Source organism: Acinonyx jubatus, chromosome X (assembly GCF_027475565.1).
Source record: "Acinonyx jubatus isolate Ajub_Pintada_27869175 chromosome X, VMU_Ajub_asm_v1.0, whole genome shotgun sequence".
NCBI classification, from domain to species: domain Eukaryota; kingdom Metazoa; phylum Chordata; class Mammalia; order Carnivora; family Felidae; genus Acinonyx; species Acinonyx jubatus.
In genome coordinates, this window is record NC_069389.1 from 88,020,676 (window position 1) to 88,039,157 (window position 18,482).

Sequence of the window (18,482 nt, forward strand, 5' to 3'; positions counted from 1 at the left end):
CAACCCCCATCGCCAGGGTCGACACCATCAGGCTTGGGAGAGTGAAAGGGTTTCACTTCCGCCTGGCTGCAGGAACCACAAGTTCCACACTAGGTCGGAATTGGAATAATCACAGTCCAAACCCACCCAGATGCTCTCACACACCCAGCCGCGCGCGCAGCCCGGGGCCGCGGGGCGCACGTGAGCCCACGCCCCGAGCGCACCGCCCTGCCTCCCGAGCGAGCATCCTCGGCGGCGGCCGCAGACGCAACCTCCTCCTCCTCCTCTTCCTCCTCTTCCTCCTCCTCCTCCTCCTGCCGCCGCCGCCGCCGCCGCCGCCACCGCGGTCTCCGCTCCCCTCTCGTCCTCGTTCCTCCCCCAGTTCCTGCTCCTCCTCCCGTCCGCCGCGGCGAAGGGCAGAACCCTCAGCAGCGGCCGCCTGCGCTCGGGCCGCCCGGGGAGCCTGGAACAGGTCTGTGCGGGGGGCGCTTTGTTGCGGGCAGTCGGAGCGCCGCTGGCTCCCGGAGCCACCGGGAGGGCACGCGGCGGGCGCGGGGGGCGATTATCTCTCCGCGTTGGGTCTTTTTCTAGGCATCGACGGCGTGCGATGGGCTGGGAGGGCAGCCCCGGTCGCTTTGGCAGTTGGCCGTCCTTCTGGCTTCGTGGCGAGGGCGCCCCGAAGCTGCCCGCACTCCCGCCCCCCGCCCACCCCTCAAGCTCTCTTTCTCTGCACCCCCACTCCCCGCATCCACTTCCCAGAGCTGAGCTTTCTCTTGTTCTGGGAGCTCGTGGATGGGGGCGGGGAGAGATGGATGGAGCCGATCCAGCGGGGCACCTGGGTGCATGGGGCTTTGTTACATACAACAAAAACCAGTCCGCACCAGCTTCCAGCTCCAGGCTAGGCTGCAGTCTGCGGGCGGTGTGGGGTGTGGGCCGGGCACACTGGGGAAGTGAGAGAATGCGAGGGGGCACTCCCTGCGTGTGTGACTGGGCACAAGGGAATGCGGTGGCCTGTGTGTGTGTGGGGGGGGGGAGATGGTGTGGGTTTTGTGTGGGATGCAATGAGTATGAGTTGGAGCGTGGGGTGTCGTGTGTGTGCGTTTGTGTGTGCGCGTGTGTGTCTGCGCCATGGGGCTGGGTTACTCCTGGCATTACATGTCCTTGGGTATCATCCCATGCCAAGCCAGATTGCAGTAACACGCAAGCAGATCAGGTCCAACCTGTTCTGCCCACACTAGAAGGGTAATGATGGTTTCAAAGTGATGGAAATCCCCCCAGCGTGGGGCTGTCGCTTAGGACTTCTGGTTGTAGAATTTCCAGCCAGGTTGACCAAGTCCTCCTGGCCATCATTATTGTTCCCCCAAAGACGCCCAACTTTCTTAGCAGGCTTCCCTCTCTTAGCCAATGAGGATCCAAAGCTCTTACAGTGATCCTGCAGTGCCTCTCCCTGCACCCCTTTAATTAGTGGATGCTCATGTCTTCTTTACTGCAGTGATGTTACTTTTCAGCTAGGATGTAGCAGCTACGTTTGGAGAAAAACGAACATACTAGATGCTCCTCTGTATTAGTAGTGAATTTCGTTCAGAGGGATTTCTTTTTCTCCTTGAACCATAAGATGTGAATTGATATGGTCTTTTTTTTTCATCAAAGAAAGAAGAAATCAACAAAAATGAACACACCTGCTAGACCTTCTCTTGTACATGTTATTTGAGGTTTTAATAGAGCATTATTTTTCAGGGAACAAAAATGCCCAGCTAAGGGTAGTGATCGTTCACTCAAACAATCGACATTTATTAAGCACCTGCTATGTGCCAGTAGTAATGTTAGGTATTGGAAGTAGATAAATGAATAAATGAATAAAACATCATCTCAACTCTCAGGGAGTGCACAGTCTGGTAGGCAAGATAGGGTGTGTAAGCAGATGATTACAGTAGAGTATGACAGGAGATAGAGTGCTGCAAGAGCACAGAGAAGGGGTGCCTGCCTAGGGGTGGGGGGCATGATCAAGAAAGGTTTTGTGGGGGAGGAGACATTTGCGTGAGTCTTGAAGAATTAATTCACCAGGTGGCTAAGTTGAAGGAACAGCATGTGTAAAGGTGGAGGGTCATAGTTAAGTAAGACTGCAAGGGAGTCCTCAGAAGTATTACTGTCACATTCTCAACAAAGTCAGAGTGAGTCAGTCTGGATTGGGATAGCGATGAATGATGAATGCAGAAGGAGCCGGTATTGCAGATTGATAAAGATCGGCACATCCCCCCATCTTAAGAAATGTCCAGCTCATTTATAAATATTAGTGTTCTGCTTTAAGCAAATCTGCTGCTTGGAAGTATGTATTTCCCAGGAGAATGACATAGATGGACAGTAGTCACAACGCAGAATTTGTTGCTTTACAAAAGGCTTCATAATCAGATCATCTTAAATAACAGTGCCCCTCTGACCTTTACAGTGAATATTTTTACCAAAAATCCATTTCCACAGATTTTTTTTTTTGTATAGCCAATGGATGGATAAAGACAGACACACCCGCGCTGCATGTACCTTTTGCACAGAAACTTAACCAATTTCATTGTGGGCATTTTCCCTCATGGTGTGGGTGATTAGTAAATACTGAACATTGAAAGCATGGAAATGGTGGTGATAAATATGAAATCCATTGTCTGTTATCTTTTATCATTTGGGTTGTGTATAAAATACAAATTAACCAGGACAGGGTCTTCAGGGACTTTTTACATTTTAGATACTGTTAGTGGTGTCACTGGTAATTAATAATAGCAGAGGATTTCTGTCTTGTATGTTAGGTACATAGTTAGAAATGGATATATGAGGACTGACTTGAACGCTCATGCAGTTAAGCCAGAGGGGGGGCACATTCTGAGTCTCCTGTTTTATTGGGTGGTGCCGATTGCATGGGCTGATAAAGGGCATCGGAAGTGAACCTAAGAGATTAATGATTTCTGCCGGAAGTGCCTGATGGGCACAAAATTATGCTAGTCAAGACTGTGGGCTCTGAGGGCTTGGACCAGCATCCTGAGCACCTCCTCCCTTAAATGAAGACCAAAAATAGCCCTGGGTTCTGTTTGAAAGGAATGCCCGCAGAAGTGGTTGAGCTTGAATTGACTTCCCCCCCTAGCCTGGCCAATGCCCCGAGGCAGAGGAAATGATGGCCCAGGGTCCTTTGGATGCATTAAGGTCCTCTGTTCACTGGCATTGATACCAGAAAGTAGCAGGTGGGATCTCTAAGAACCTTCCCCCCCCCCCCCCTGCCCAGCTTGAGCTGGAAATGAATGGACCTGTCTGCTGTGTAGGTACTCAGATAAGTCTAGTGGCTGGACGAGCACTTCCCAGCGTGCGTTCCGAAGAAGACTAGTTCCACAGGATGTTAGTAGGTGTTTCACACTCACATTCAGACATACACAGAGTTTTGTGGTCAAGTTAAATTTGGGAAATTCTTGCTCAAACAAAAACAGGTTTGTTTACTTCAGGGCTTCTAAAAGCCTTTACCAGGCAAATGTATATTGTGACTCCCCAGGAGAATAGACTATGCAGCATTATCCAGATGTTTTTGCCCACAGAATGTGGTGTTGCAACAAGCATTTGACCAGGCTGCTATTGAGAAGAATATTCTTCGGGCAACCTCGAGCGAGAGCACTTCCCGCCAAACTCGGGGGCTGTCGGTACCTTGCTGGGTAAACTTGGATGACTTGCTTCACCCTTTTAGGCTTTCCTTCCGCCGGTGTGTAAAATGAGGCTGATAATAATCAGTGCCCTCACCGTCTGTGTGATGGCAACTAAGATACCATCTCTGCAAGTATTTTGAGCTCCATAGAAGAAAGGCTGTATATAAACTCAAAGTTATTACGAAAGGGAAGTGCAGAGTTAAGGCAATGATCCTGATAATTCAGGCCCACATTTTGCTTTTCTGTTGCACTGTTGGGCAGACTGCCTCCGTTCTCTGCTTTGCTTTGACTGGAAAGACCTATCCTCATCAACCTTTGGTGACTCAGTTCTTTGTGCTTACTTCCTTTCACCATCCTGAGAATTTCAGTGTGGCCTTTAATTTCCTGGGCCAGAGGTATCATCAGTATAGCCGTAAGAAAAATCCCATCAATTTGAACACACCCTGCTGACCAGAGAACCCTAGAGGTGGGAATTAAGTTTAGTTGGAAAGTTGCTTTTAGCTTTCAGACTCTTTTTCTTACAGAAGTAGTTCTAAGGGGCCATCTTGGAAGCAGCCGCTGCAGGGTTCACGTTCAGTGGCCCTAGTGCCTCGTCTATGCTGTCAATAGGAAGGCGTGGCCATCTTTAAGGAAATTGAAAGGCAGAAGAAAAAGCACTCATGTGACTATTGACCCTTTCTGATTCCCTATGAGCTGCCTTGAAAGAAGAGTGCGGATCTTGCGAATTCACAGCTGATAATCACTGCAAAACCAGTTTGGGGTAGAGGCTGATGCCTTCAGTTACCCGTTCTGCAGTGCTCTGGACGCAGACCAGCCGTGCTCCGCATGAAAGCAACAAGCTTCGGTTGCAATAAGAAGGGTTTAGGTTGGTCATGAGAAGAAAGGCTGTGACTTTAAGACTGTGATACTGGACGGTGAGAGTGAAGTCCTTCTCTGTTCTGGAAACTTTAGTGGCAACATCTGTCCAGTAGGGGAGACTCATAGAATGGTAGTGCACCAAGTGCCTTTCGAAGTTCATCCGGTGCAAAGCTTCTGTTTGGATGAGAAAAACGCGGGAGAAGGGGAGTGAGTTGTCTAAGATCACACAGCTACCGTGTGACAGAACAGAAGTCCTTCTAGAGGCTGAAACTCAGATCTGCTGCCTCCTAACGTTCTCTCCACTAGACCTGGCTGTCTTCTTGTGCCCTTCAGGGGAGTGTGGGTTGGCTCAGTGGGACTTGAAGGTCACGTCCACGTCTGGGTTGTGTGTGGGCTCTGTGTGGCAGCTTTAGCAGAGGAACAGGTTTCTAGGGGAGCACTAAAAGGCTATGCTTCTCCTGTCCCTCTCTTTCCATTCCTCTTGAGTGTATGGTTGTCTGATTCACCAAGCCAAGCAGCCAGCTGGAAACCTCAGGACTGGGTGTTCTGCGTAGATACTCAGTGGATGATTCACCCATGCAAGTCCCTCTTCCTTGATGGTTATTAACTTTTTTTGTGGACCAATGAGCTCCTTGAACGTGTGATGAAAGCCACTGAGCCCTCCCTCCCCCCCGAAAAGGGCCCACATCCACTAGCATGTGCACATAATTTCAGGGCTGTCTAGGTGGCGGGTTCTCGCTCTGCTGGCTAAGCTGTTGGTACACAGCCTAGGGTCACTTGTAGACACTCCCCGAACACTAAAGATTCTCAGATTTGGACTTGTCAACCTTAAGTTGGAGGGAATTGGAAATACTGGGATAAACCTTGTGCTGAATAGACTGGGGAACGGGGACGTTGGTGTGGAATTTCTTTAGGATGGAATAATGGGATTGAAGCCAGTTCTTGAGGTAAAAATAGAAAATGGATTGCAATGAATGAGTCCCCTTCTCCCAACCTTAGGAAAAAGTGCCGGCAAAGGAGGCGTGGCAGGAAGAAGGGCGGGAGATTTGAAAGAATGGGAGACAGAGGTCGTGCTAGAAAGGATGTCAGTTACACCATAATAGCGTGAAAGACAACTCTTCTAAAAGAATGGGGCATCCCTTTTGCTTCTCTCCAGTGTTTCTTAACCTAGTTTAACTCCTAAATAGCAAGAGCTCATGGTTAGCGTATTAGAAATTGTCTTAGATGCAGGAACACCACGTCCTTGAAGAGGACATTTTTAGAGGCTGGGAGATTGTGGGGGAGTGGCACAGCTTGCCTCACTTCTTGTTTAAAAAAAGCATTTTTCTGATCAAAATAATACATGCTCATGCTTGTAAAAATAGAAATATCAAATAGAATGTTCCTGGCCTCTCCGCCACTGATCCCTGCCATGTTCACAGTTTGGTATGTAGCATTTTGTGCGTGTTTTTATGAATATTCACATAGGGATTCAGGCACATAAAATAATAAAAGATGTGACCAGTGCTCTGCATACTGTTCTGCAGCATGCTTTTCATAGAACTCTTATATCTGGAGGTCTCTTCCTGCCAGGGTACATGTAGCTATTTCATTCTTGTTAATAGCTGCATAGTACTCTGTTTTATATGGTTGTGACATAATGTCTTTAATCCAACTCTCATTGATGAATTTTTATATTATATCTGATTTTTAAAAAAAATATTAAATATTGGTGCAGCATACTTCTTTTTATATGAATCTCAGCATACGATTGCACGTGTTTATTTTTATTTTTATTTTTTGAGAGAGAGAGAGAGCATGAGAGGGGGGCAAAGGGAGAGAGAGAGAAAATCTCAAGCATGGAGCCTGACTCGGGGCTGGATCCCACGACCCTGGGATCACAACCTGAGCTGAAATGAAGAGTTGGACCCTCAACTGACAGAGCCACCCAGACGCCCCTATTGCAAGTGTTTTTGTAGAATAAATTCTTAGTAGTGAAACTGCTGGTTCACAGAGTTAGGTCTGCATGTCCTTGTTTTTAATAGAGCCTGCCAAAATTTCCCTCCAGGAAGGCTATAGTGACTTACATTCCCACCAAAAATGGCCATTTCTCTATGCTCTTCCTCACCAATGTCAGATACTTTTGATCTTTTGAATCTTTGACAATGAGGTAGCTGAAAAAAAACCCTCATTTTCTTTGCTTTAAAAAAAGATTTTTTTTTAACATTTATTTATTTTTGAGAGAGAAAGAGACAGAGCATGAGCATGAGCAGGGGTAGGGGCAGAGAGAGAGAGAGGGAGACACAGAATCCAAAGCAGACTCCAGGCGCTGAGCTGTCAGCACGGAGCCTGATGCGGGACTCGAACTCATGAGCCGTGAGATCACGATTCAGGCTGAAGTTGGACGCTTAACCGACTGAGCCACACAGGTGCCCATCTTTGCTTTTTTTTTGAGTACTAGAGAGGTTGAACACCTTTTTGTATGTTTATTGGCCATCTGTATCTCTTATGTGTTGCCATTTCATATCATTTACCTCCTTTTCTATTTAGTCATTCTTTCTCATTTTGATAACTGCAATTTCTTTGCATATTGCAGATAGCAGCCAGCTGTTATCTATGTTGTAAATATATTAAGCAGTTTGTTTACTTTTTCACTTGGATTTTAGTGTCTTCGGTTGTACAGAAAATTTTAAGATTTGAAAAACCCTAATTGGCACTCTGTTCTTTTATGAGCACTCAAACAATGCCACAGTGAATATCCTTGGACTGTATCATATGCATAGGGCTCATTATTTCCTTAAGATAAATTCCTAGGACTGACTTTGTTCAGGTAATTTTCTTCCTAGATACTGCCCAATTGCTCTCTGAAGTCTCTTCTTTTCTTTTCTTTTCTTCTCTTTTCTTTTCTTTCCTTTTCTTTCTTTCTTTTTTTTTTTTTTTTTACCAATTTACACTCCAACCATAGTGTATAAAAGTATACTTTGCTTCTCTTCCTGATGCCTTCTGAAAAAAAATTTGAGTTCTTTTCTCAAATGTTCATTTATTTATTTGAGAGAGAGAGAGAGACCCCAGGCAGGGGAGGGGTAGAGGGAGAGAGAGACACACACACACACACACACAGAATCCGAAGCAGGCTCCAGGCTCTGAGCTGTCAGCACAGAGCCTGATGCGGGGCTCAAACCCATGAACCTTGAGATCATGACTGAGCTGAAGTTGGACACTCAGCTGACTGAGCTACCCAGGAGCCCCAAGATTTTACTTCTTACATCAAGTGTTAGGCAGGAATTCATGTTTGGCACCAGGAAAGGCTTGGTGCAGAAATCCCTAACTGCGCACAAAACACGTGTAATACATGTTTCATCTTCAATTATTTAAGCAAACATGCTTTTTAATTCATTTCCAACTCAAACTGTGTCCAAACGCATTTTCCAGCATCAGGTCCCTCTAAATTCACTGTGAAATGAATGGCCATTCAGGGTCATTTCTGCTGGCAGCAGCTGCAACAGTGGCCAATGGCAAATCGACTTTAGAGATCTACCTTGTAAGCAACTGCTGCATCTTCACTGACCTCTGAGGTCAGCTAGATTGGTTCCAGAATTTTCCAGAGGCCGAGTGCTGAGTAGGAGTCAGCTTCTCTCCAACCTGACTTCCTGCAAAGAGGGCAAGTTTGAGGCCCTCCCACGAGGAGTTATTCTAACAGAAATAAACAGTGATGTCACCCTCTGAGAAGGGAACAGTGGCGAACACGTACAGGTGTAGCTTTTCCCGTCACTCTGCCTGGGCTTGCTTCCTCTCCTTGTATCTCTTTTCTGCCAAAACCCAGATACTATGCTCACGGGTCATGGGGGATTTGGTGTTTGCTTTAGGCCATGGGTAGGATCTATGGATGAGGAGATGGTGAAAACCACAGGGGTCACTTGTGTGGTTTTAGAGCTATGTTTTGTCTTTAGAGCAATGGCAGCAACCTTAAAATCCCTTGGGGGTGGCAAAGCAGTTACCCATTTTACAGATTGAGAAGCCCCATCTGGAAAGGAGAAATGCCCTCGGGGTGGACCATTGCTGCAAAGGGTTCTTGACCTACCCCCACCACTTGCTAGCTAAAAATTTGGCAACTTATCTCCTCTAGGGATGGACGTGGGTGCCTTTAAATCTGAGAGATTTAAGAATGCCCTTTGGACTTACCCATCATTCACTTTACCTAGCATGGTCCATACACAGCCCATCGCTGGGATGCTTTTGAGTTGTCAGAAGATGGGTGGGTTATTGTACCCAAAGGAATAATTTGGATTATTTGAACTATTGACATTTATGATGTGTGGTTTGCCACTTACCTCAAAATCTTGGTATTTGGCAAATGGCTTTAGATCCTATCTAATATTGGTTGGTTTTTTTTTTTTTCTTTTAAAGGTTTGGAATCGAGGAAGGATAGTTCACAGGGGAACTGATGGTTGGATAATATAGTTATTAATCTTTGCAGCCTTGAAAAAGAAATGGGTTTCGTTGTTAAGCTCACAAATACTGTTTCTTAAAGCTAGGGTGTCTCTTCAGTGCTGAATAATTTAAAACTGAAGCATCGTAGCCACAAATATGGTCTCTACACATAAATCATGTGCTCTGTTTCTCCTTACGGATGGTCATAAGGGGAAAGGCCCTATTTTCTTTTCTTTTTAAAACTGTGCTTGATGCTTTTAGTAGAACGTGGGATCGACGTGTTTTGTTTTCTACTGAATATTCTACAAAGGTAGCATTGATTTTTTTAAGTTTATTTATTTTGAGAGAGAGAGAGAGAGAGAGAGAGAGAGAAAATGAATGAGTGGGGGAGGGGCAGAGAGAGAGGGAGACACAGAATCCGAAGCAGGCTCCAGGATCCGAGCTGTCAGCACAGAGCCCAATGTGGGGCTTGAACTCACGAACTGTGAGATCATGACCTGAGCTGACCCTTGATGCTTAACCGACTGAGCCACCCAGGCGCCCTGGAAGCGTTGCTTTTTAGCTCTTGATTAGTACCATGAGGGACATCTCTCTCGGTACTTAAAGTAGAAAGGAAAAATCTCATTGAGAGGCAAAGATAGTAAATGGAGCTTCCAGTGAATTGAGAGGCAGAAGACCCAGGTTCCAATTCGGGTTTGGGTTCGAATTAGCTGTGCAACCTTGCACAAGTGCTTAAATGTCTCTGTGCCTCAGATTCCTCACGTGTAAAATGAGGACATAGTTAGGAATAGTTGATCTGTTCCGTAGTGTCTTCCACTTAAAGAAAGCATACTCGTCTCCAAAGCCGAAGTGTGCTTTTGTGACAGAATCACTAAGGGGCCCGTTAAAAAATACATATGTTGGAGTCCCCACCTCAACCAGCTGAATCTGAAACTCCCAAGAGCGGACCCAGGAAATCTGTGTTAACTGCCTTCTTAGGTAGGTTCAGAGAAGGCTGTAGCCCCCTCCTGTGGTAACTTTCAGGAGGCAGGATCCCTTGGGTTTTCTGCCTGAGGGAATGGAACCATTTTCCCAAGTGACAAAGTCCGGGCTTCCCAGTAGCTCTGGCTTAGAAACCTCCGACAGGAGACCGAGTTGGAGGAGGTTGGTTTTTTGGACCTAGTTCCTTGGGGCTGGTTTCTGCATAAGTGAGTGGAGCGTGCAGTGTTCTTCTGAATAAGCACAGGCCTAGATGAACTGACCAGTTATTCAGTCATGAGCATATTTCAGGCCCTTTGGCGCAAAATCTTCAGTAGAAGCATTTCTGAGAAAGGACAAAGTGGTTTCCGGAACTCAGACCCTTTCTGCCCAAGCTCTCCTTCCAATCCCATTTGAAGGTTCTACCCCTCCTTTGACTTTTTAAACTTTTATTTCACTTCCCTTCATCAAGCTCACAGAGTGGCAGTGGGTTCTCTTGCCTGATGGGATTTCAACACCTTAGCTTTTTACGCCCTCACCTCCCCCAACCCCCACCACGCTTTCTCGCCACTCCTCAGCCCTCCCCCACTCTTCTCACTGATTTGATTTTCTCCAACCAGAGGCACTGCCTCAGTACTCTCCTGCTTTCTTTTCTTTTTTTTTAACGTTTATTTTTGAGACAGAGACAGAGCATGAACGGGGAAGGGCCAGAGAGAGAGGGAGACACAGAATCGGAAGCAGGCTCCAGGCTCTGAGCTGTCGGCACAGAGCCCACCCGACGCGGGGCTTGAACTCACGGACTGCGAGATCATGACCTGAGCCGAAGTCGGACGCTTAACCAAATGAGCCACCCATACTCTCCTGCTTTCTGACCACTGACAGGAAAGGAGTCAGGATCAATATACCCCACTTGTCTTCTTGTGCCTCGGCCTTCAGCCCTTCACTCCATTGCAGGGGGCATTGTAGCCAGAGAGATGCTTCGCCAAGGCAAACTTTCAGAGATAGCACATCTTCCTCTTTATAAATAGCAGCCGTTGATGGAGCTGTGTGCCAGGGACCTCGCTACCCTCGTGGCATGCGTTGTCTCATTTCGTCCCTTCCACAACTCTGTCAGGTCGGTATGATCAGTGTGCTCATTTCACAGAGGGAGAAACTGAGCCTTAGAGCAGCTAATTGGCACAAGTTCATCCAGCTGGTGAGTAGCAACGTGGGTCTGTCTGTTTCGTCCCGGGACCTGAATGGTGAAACAGAACTACAGTGAAACCTTGCTTTGCGAGCATAATTCGTTCCGGAAACATGCTTGTAATCTGAAGCACTCGTATATCAAAGCGAATGTAAAAAAACGTTGGCTCAGTTGTGATCACGTGACATTCGACGACGTTCGGCATCATGTACGACTCGTATTGCAAGACAGCGGTCGTTTGTCAAGTTAAAATTTATTAGAAATGTTTGCTTGTCCTGCAGAACACTCACAGAATGAGATCCTCACAATCCAAGGTTTTAAATATTTGGCTATTCAGCGTTCCCTGTGGTAATAAGGCGATGATGCCAAAGGCTGATGTATGCAGCAATGGATTTTCTTGGCTGTGAAGTCTGAACCCTGAAGTATCTGAGTAGCCTCAAACACCGAGAAAGAGACGAGTGTTCATTTTATTGGCAGAGTAATGTTGTTAGGGTTATTATGGATCACTGTACGGGTGGGGCTAGGGAACAGATTTTGATTTTTGTGCATTGGTAACAGACCAGTACATACTGGCTTTGAGAAGTAAACTCCAGAGACCTTGTGACTATTGTTAGTTTCATAGTTCGTAGGGATGTGAAACATACTGCTTATTTTTTTCTCCTCGTAATCCCATCCGGAAGCTGGTGCAAAGGCTATAGGTAACCAGAGGTCAGCAGTGACTTCCAGGATGCCCTCAGCTAATGGGAGATTAGATAAGGGGAGGTAGCCAGGGGGAGGGCCCAGAAATAGGGCGAACAACAGTCTTGTTGGCTTGGATTCTTGGATTTCCAGTTCATCCGAATCCTAGTCTGATTCTCATTATGAAACTTGAAGCATGCAGCAAGGGATATTTGCATCCGCTAATGCAGACTCTTCGTACTAGGATTGATAGCCCTCAAGCTCCTGAGCACAACACATCCATGCACAGACATTTCCAGAATATACCCACGGGATGGAGCGTATCCTCAAACCCTAAAGTAATACCCCATTTGCAGGAGTCCGACTTTCACTTTGACTGAAGTGTGTGGACTTAACACTGCTGCACAGAAACATTTTTTTCCCTCTTTCTTGGCAAGATCTTGCATTGGATATCATTTCTCTAAAAACCTCTTTTCAGTTGGAGCCCTCAGTGGAAGACTTCCACCCATTTTCTGCAACATCTCTTCTCTTTACTGTTCTTCCCAGTCACAAGAGTCAGATGGTATCGAGGTCGTATGAGGCCTCAGGTCTCCCATCTGTAATGATCCTGAATTCTCCCCTGCCTGTGGCCATAGTAGTGCAATCAGATGATTGAAAACAAATGGCCCAGGGAACATTCTTACAGTCGTCTTCAGGCTTTCCCTGGCAAAAGAGCCGTTCTGGATAAAAAGAGAAGGATGTGTGAGGTTAAAGGGCAGGGAGATGCAATCACTTGGCGAAGACCAAATCCCTGCCCTCTCTCCTAGGAACGAGCCATGTGGTCTTGGAAAGTTTCTTAACCACCTCTCTGCCTTGGCTCTGTAAAGTGAAAAGAGTTAATCCTGTGTACCCACTTGATAGAGTTCAGGTTAACGAATCAAAGCCATAATGTGGGGCAAGGGTCTGCCCCATTATTCCTGCTCAATAAATGGCAGCTTATTTTTGTATTATCACGAGTACATGAGGCTCTGTGGAGAGGTATGGGTCCTGGCCCAGGCACTTTGGACAAGTCACTTAGCCTCGCTAAACTTTAGTCTCTTCATCTGTGTCATGGGGTTAAAAGAGTAGCTACCTTTTAGTTCCTTGTAGTTTTTTTGTTTTTGTTTTTGTTTTGTTTTGTTTTCTTTTCTTTTCTTGAATGAATAAGATAATTCCCACAAAGTTCTCAGCACAGGCCTGGTACATAGAAGTGTATTGTTGTTGTTAGCCAGTTGCCGACCTCAGACCTCAGACGTCTCTTTGGTCCGTGGCTTCTCGGTGTCCGGGCCACCTCTGGGCCTTCCTCCTGCCCCAGCGCAGGCTTCTGATGTCTTCATGTTGCGTGTCCTTTGGGATAAGCAGAGGAGAGGGCCTTTTTTTGCACGGGGACCTCCTGAGACCGAGCGGGCTTCCTGCGAAGGCACAGCACCACGTCAGATGGGCCGCTTCCGGATGGCAGACGATTCCCGGGTTCTCAGGGTAACAGAAATGAGGACGAGGCAGACCCTGCTTAACCTCCCACAGGAGCATGGCCCCTCCCTCGCCTCCCCTGGCAGCCCTGGCATTCCTCCAAGACAACAGGCCAGAGAGCCCGTGTCACCTCCCCAAGTAATACATCAGGCGTGGCAACCAGATGCTACCATAGTGACAGTTCCTACCTGATCAATAGAGCTGGGAATTGAGCCCTGGTGACAGGGCCTGCCTTGAGGGGGGCCACCTCCCGGGGCATCACCTGCCCGGCCTGGTGACCAAGCAACCTGCCCTGCCCCCCACCCCCACTGGCCTCGCACTAGTCTCTGGGCCTTTCTTGATAAATTAATCCCCCACCTCTGGGGCCCCGGAGTGACAATTTCAGGCATATGCTGCCTTCCTTGGATTCCCCAGTGTCTCTGCCTTAGTTCAGCCTTCATTATTTGTTTCCTGCACTATTCGGTATTGCTGCTGCTGCTGTTGATGCTATTAATAACAGCAATAACAGCTAGCATTTACTGGGCGCTTATTACATGCTGGGCAGTTACGTGACTCGTCTCATTTATGTGTTTTCAGTTTTTATTTTCAGGGGGAGGGGCAGGGTCAGAGAGAGGGAGAGAGAGAATCCCAAGCAGGCTCCACGCAGTCAGCGTGGAACCGGACACAGGGCTCGATCCCACAGACCTCGAGAGCATGACCTGAGCCGAAATCAAGAGTTGGACGCTTAACCGGCTGAGCCACCCAGGCGCCCCATGTATCATTACATTTAATATGACAGTCTTGTGAGGCGTAGGTACTATTATTATTCCCAGTTCACAGGGGATGCATAATAACATTTAATGAGTGCTCACTATGTGCTAGGCACTATGCAAAGGACCTCGCGTGTCTTTTCTCTCTTAATCCTCACGATAATCTTATGAGGCAGACATTGCTGTTACTACTAGATCTGTGTGTTGACTTGAGTCGTAAGGGTCGAGGCGGGAAACAGGACACGTACAGAGTATTCAGAAGGGGCTGCGTGACCCAGGAGGACCACTGATGTACGTTGACCCGTCTTTCCTCACCACCCCTTCTGCTTGCTCACTCCAAATCCTGCTGGGCCTCTGGCCGTGGCCGGAGATGGTATGAGGGCAGTGCCACCCTTAACTGCTTGCCGCTGAGGATGAATAGTGTCTCCTGCCCACTCTGGGTTGTTCTGGCGATACCTGGGATCAGGCTGGGGCAGTGGCATGGCGGGAGGTAGCAGATAAGGGTCACGTGGCTTAGCCTGGAGTTTCAGACTTTTTTACTACATGACCGTAGATGACTATCACATATATTGCCAACAGTGTTCATCTCACACGGACGCCGCGCTCTAGCCATACCTACCCCAACCCCAGAACGTACCTTGTACACAAATACTCAGCTCCATGGCTTTGCTCGTGGTGACCTCCTACTGGTTCTTCTCCAAAAAGCCTTCTCGGACCATCTCACTACTTTACAGCTTTATTCTTTCATCCTTCCAGCCCAAGGACACATATTGAGCAGCTGTCATATATCAGATGCTGCACTAGGTGCTTAGAATGGAGTTATGAACAAAATGGAGACCTTCGCTGCCCTCACGGAGCTCATAATCTAATGCAGGAGACACACATTACACCAATAGACCCAGGCAGGTAGAATTGTAAACTGTAGTGAGTGCCGAGGGGGAAAACCCCAGGGCAATATGAGAGACGGTAACAAGACAGACTTGATTTGGATGGAAGGTGCATCAAGAAAGGCCTTTCTGTGCCTGTTGGTTTATATACACAATGGAATACTACATGGCAATGAGAAAAAATGAAATATGGCCTTTTGTAGCAACGTGGATGGAACTGGAGAGTGTGATGCTAAGTGAAATAAGCCATACAGAGAAAGATACCATATGGTTTCACCCTTATGTGGATCCTGAGAAACTTAACAGAAACCCATGGGGGAGGGGAAGGGAAAAAAAAAAAGAGGTTAGAGTGGGAGAGAGCCAAAGCATAAGAGACTGTTAAAAACTGAGAACAAACTGAGGGTTGATGGGGGGTGGGAGGGAGGGGAGGGTGGGTGATGGGTATTGAGGAGGGCACCTTTTGGGATGAGCACTGGGTGTTGTATGGAAACCAATTTGACAATAAATTTCATATATTAAAAAAAAAAAAAAAGGCCTTTCTGGGGGAAGTGACATCCAAGCCGAGACCCGAAAAATGAGCAAATATTAACAAAAAGTGTTCCATGCGGAGGGAACAGCTTGCACAGACACTCCGAGGTGGGTGCTTGCCATATTCAAGCGGCTGAAAGAGACCGTGGGCCAGAGAGAAAGCGGCGCTCTGTGAGGTTGGAGGTCACGCCGGGCCTTGCAGGCCACGGGAGCGAGTTCTGTATGCTGAGTGCAGTGGGAAGTCACTGACGTGTTTAAGTGAGGGCTTAAGGCAATCTAATTTATACTTTGAAAATAGCACTCTGACTGCTACACAAAATTGGACTGCAGAGTGGCAATAAGAGAGACAGAGAGAGGCAAGCTGGGAGGCCAGGAGGGTAGGCCAGGAACAGCGACTGCCGGTGGCCTGGACGAGGGGTTGGCAGTGGCCATGGAGAAAAGCGAACAGATTCAGGATACGTTTTGCGGCTAGAGCCAAAAGGACTTGCTGAGGGACTGGCTACATGAGCTGCGGGAAGTGAGCCATCAAGGAAGACTTCCGTGTGTCTGGCTTGAGCAGATTCAGGGCTCAGCCCTTCTGTGCCACACTTCATCTCTAAAGCTCAGTTAGCACAGATCCTGTACTACTTTTTTCTTTATTAAATATTTATTTTGGGGAGAGACAGAGGGTGCGAGCAGGGGAGGGGCAGAGAGACAGAGCGGGGCAGAGGGTCTGGAGCACGCTCTGTGCTGACAGCAGCAAGCCGGATGCGGGGCTAGAACTCACGAACTACGAGATCGTGACCAGAGCTGAGGTCAGCTGATTAACGGACTGAGCCACCCAGGCGCTCCTACTTTGTTTTGATGGTAGTTAGCACGAGTATATTTGTTGTCTCTCTGGTAGGTTTTAAACTCTTTGACGACGCTATGACTTACTCACGTCTGTTTTCCCCAAAGCATCCAAGACATGATGTATTGAAGACTGACTGATGGATCAATTAAGGGAAGGAACTCCTTCCTCTTTCAACTTGACTCTTCTCACTAAGACATCAGACATGACTCTGGATTAAGCTTTTTTTTTTTTTTTTTTTAAAAAGGACATACTCTTGAAGAGATGTGTGCTTTGACACAGACCTTGAACTGCATGCAGTCATTAATCACCCTTTGAACAATTGCTGCCGTGTCAGCATGATATACTGGGCACACCGAACCGTGGTCCTCAGAGCGTCCTTCGGCAGTGCAGCAAAGGCTCTGTGTTCACAGAAGAATGGCCTCACGGGTGTGTGTGTAGGCTAGCTCAGGACGGGCAAAGAGGAAGATGAGACGTGGCCTCAAAGCGTCAGTTGTTCAGGCAGGTACGGGCCTTTGTGGCCATGGGTTTTACCATGTGGCATCTGAAACCACATACTGTGGATAGCATGCTATGGAACCTTAGATTCAGTCACAAAATAGGCAAAATGTAGCTGGCTACCACATCCAAACGCGACAAGACAAAACAGAGCCCCCCCACCCCACCCCCACCTCATTGCTGTGTTTATGTGATCCTTTCAGTCTACAGAGAGTTGTCTGATCCTGAAGTTCTGAGGTAGGAGCCCAGGATTCTGAATTTTTACAAGCATCACAGGAAGATCTGGTGCAGGTGATCCATGGATAACGCTTTAAGATGGCCTGGCTTCAGAGATCAGCCCTGGAACCAAATCAGATCCAGCTTGCTCCTTGGGTTAAACCCAGCTCAATCGTGTTCCCTTCTTAGGGGAACATCCAGAATCATTCTCAGGCACCCCAGGAACTTCGCACACAGTTGTAGACGTGCACGGACATCCAGATGAGTCACTAAAAAAGAGATGTAACAGTCCTCACCACTAGAGTGGGAAGGGCAAGGAGGATCCCTAACATTTAGGCCCCCCTGGGGGGGCTGACTGGCGCTACACGTCCGTCTTAGGAATGGCCTCAAGGGGGCGGTGTCTGATGAGTTAGTCTGCAGAGGCAGCACCCTGCTTAGTATTCACTTCTACGGTTACTTTTCAAAGAGAACCTGGGTTGGGTTATATCAGTTCTTTGTATATTTTGGATACTAACCCCTCATTGGATATGTCATTTGCAAATATATTTTCCCCTTCAGTGGGTTGCCTTTTAGTTTTGTTGATTGTTTCGCTGTGCAGAAGCTTTTTGTTTTGATGTAGTCCCAATAGTTTATTTTTGCTTTTATTTCCCTTGCCTCGGGAGACATAACTAGACAAATGTTGCTACAGCCAATGTCAGAGAAATTACTGCCTGTGCTCTCTTCTAGGGTTTTTAACGTTTCCGGTCTCACATTTAGGCCTTGAATCCTTTTTGAGCTTATTTTTGTGTATGGTGTAACATAGTGGCCCAATTTCATTCTTTTTCACGTGGCTGTCCAGTTTTCCCAGCACCATCTGTCAAAGACCGTCTTTTTCCCGTTCGGTATTCTCTCCTCCTTGTCGAAGATTAATTGACCATATAGCTGTGGGTTTATTTCTGACTTTTCTATTCTGTTCCATTCATCTATGTGTCTGCTTTTGTGCCAGTACCATACTGTTTTGAATACTTCAGCTTCATCCCGTAACTCGACGTCCAGAATTGTGGTACCTCCAGTTTCATGTTTCTTTTTCAGGATTGCTTTGGCTTTTTGAGGTCAGCCGGGCTTCACCCTGTACCCTCACACCCAACTAGGGGTGGTGGAGGGACGTGGGTATGGATTCAGCATCTCAGTGGCATTGAGGGTAGCGAGCAGCTCCCTGCCTCTAGGTTGACACTGCAAGGGACCCGATCCTGGTACAGCCAGCCCAGTCGCCTCCCTAACCAAAACTTGCTCTGCATCCACCCCCAGTAGTCTGGATGGCACAGAAGCCACTTTCCTCCGAGGGTCCGGGCGGTTAATTCTAAGCAGCTCCCTCATCGCTGCTCACCACTTCTCCTGCCTTCCAGCTCTCCTGCGGAGACCTGAGACTGACCTGGTCATCAGTGGCACGACGCACCGCCTGTAGCAATGTGCCTGTAGGGGGTCCACTGCACTTCCTGTTTTCCAAGACCACCAAGAGAAACCTGCAGGCAGTAATCATATCTCCACCCCCTTAGACCTGGTTGT

At 47.5% G+C, this 18,482-nt stretch overlaps 1 protein-coding gene across 5 annotated transcripts in view; it reads left to right on the plus strand.

Moving 5' to 3' along the window:
* The first annotated feature begins 288 nt into the window (after nt 1-288).
* PAK3 (p21 (RAC1) activated kinase 3) overlaps nt 289-18,482 on the plus strand; it is a 252,318-nt gene continuing 234,124 nt past the window's right edge. For 2 of the 5 annotated variants that reach the window (XM_053201568.1, XM_053201567.1), the window contains exon 1: nt 289-451. The gene's annotated coding sequence lies outside the window, so the exon portion shown is untranslated. The remainder of the gene's footprint in view (nt 452-18,482) is intronic. The other 3 variants (XM_053201563.1, XM_053201562.1, XM_053201573.1) reach the window with 2 other exon arrangements.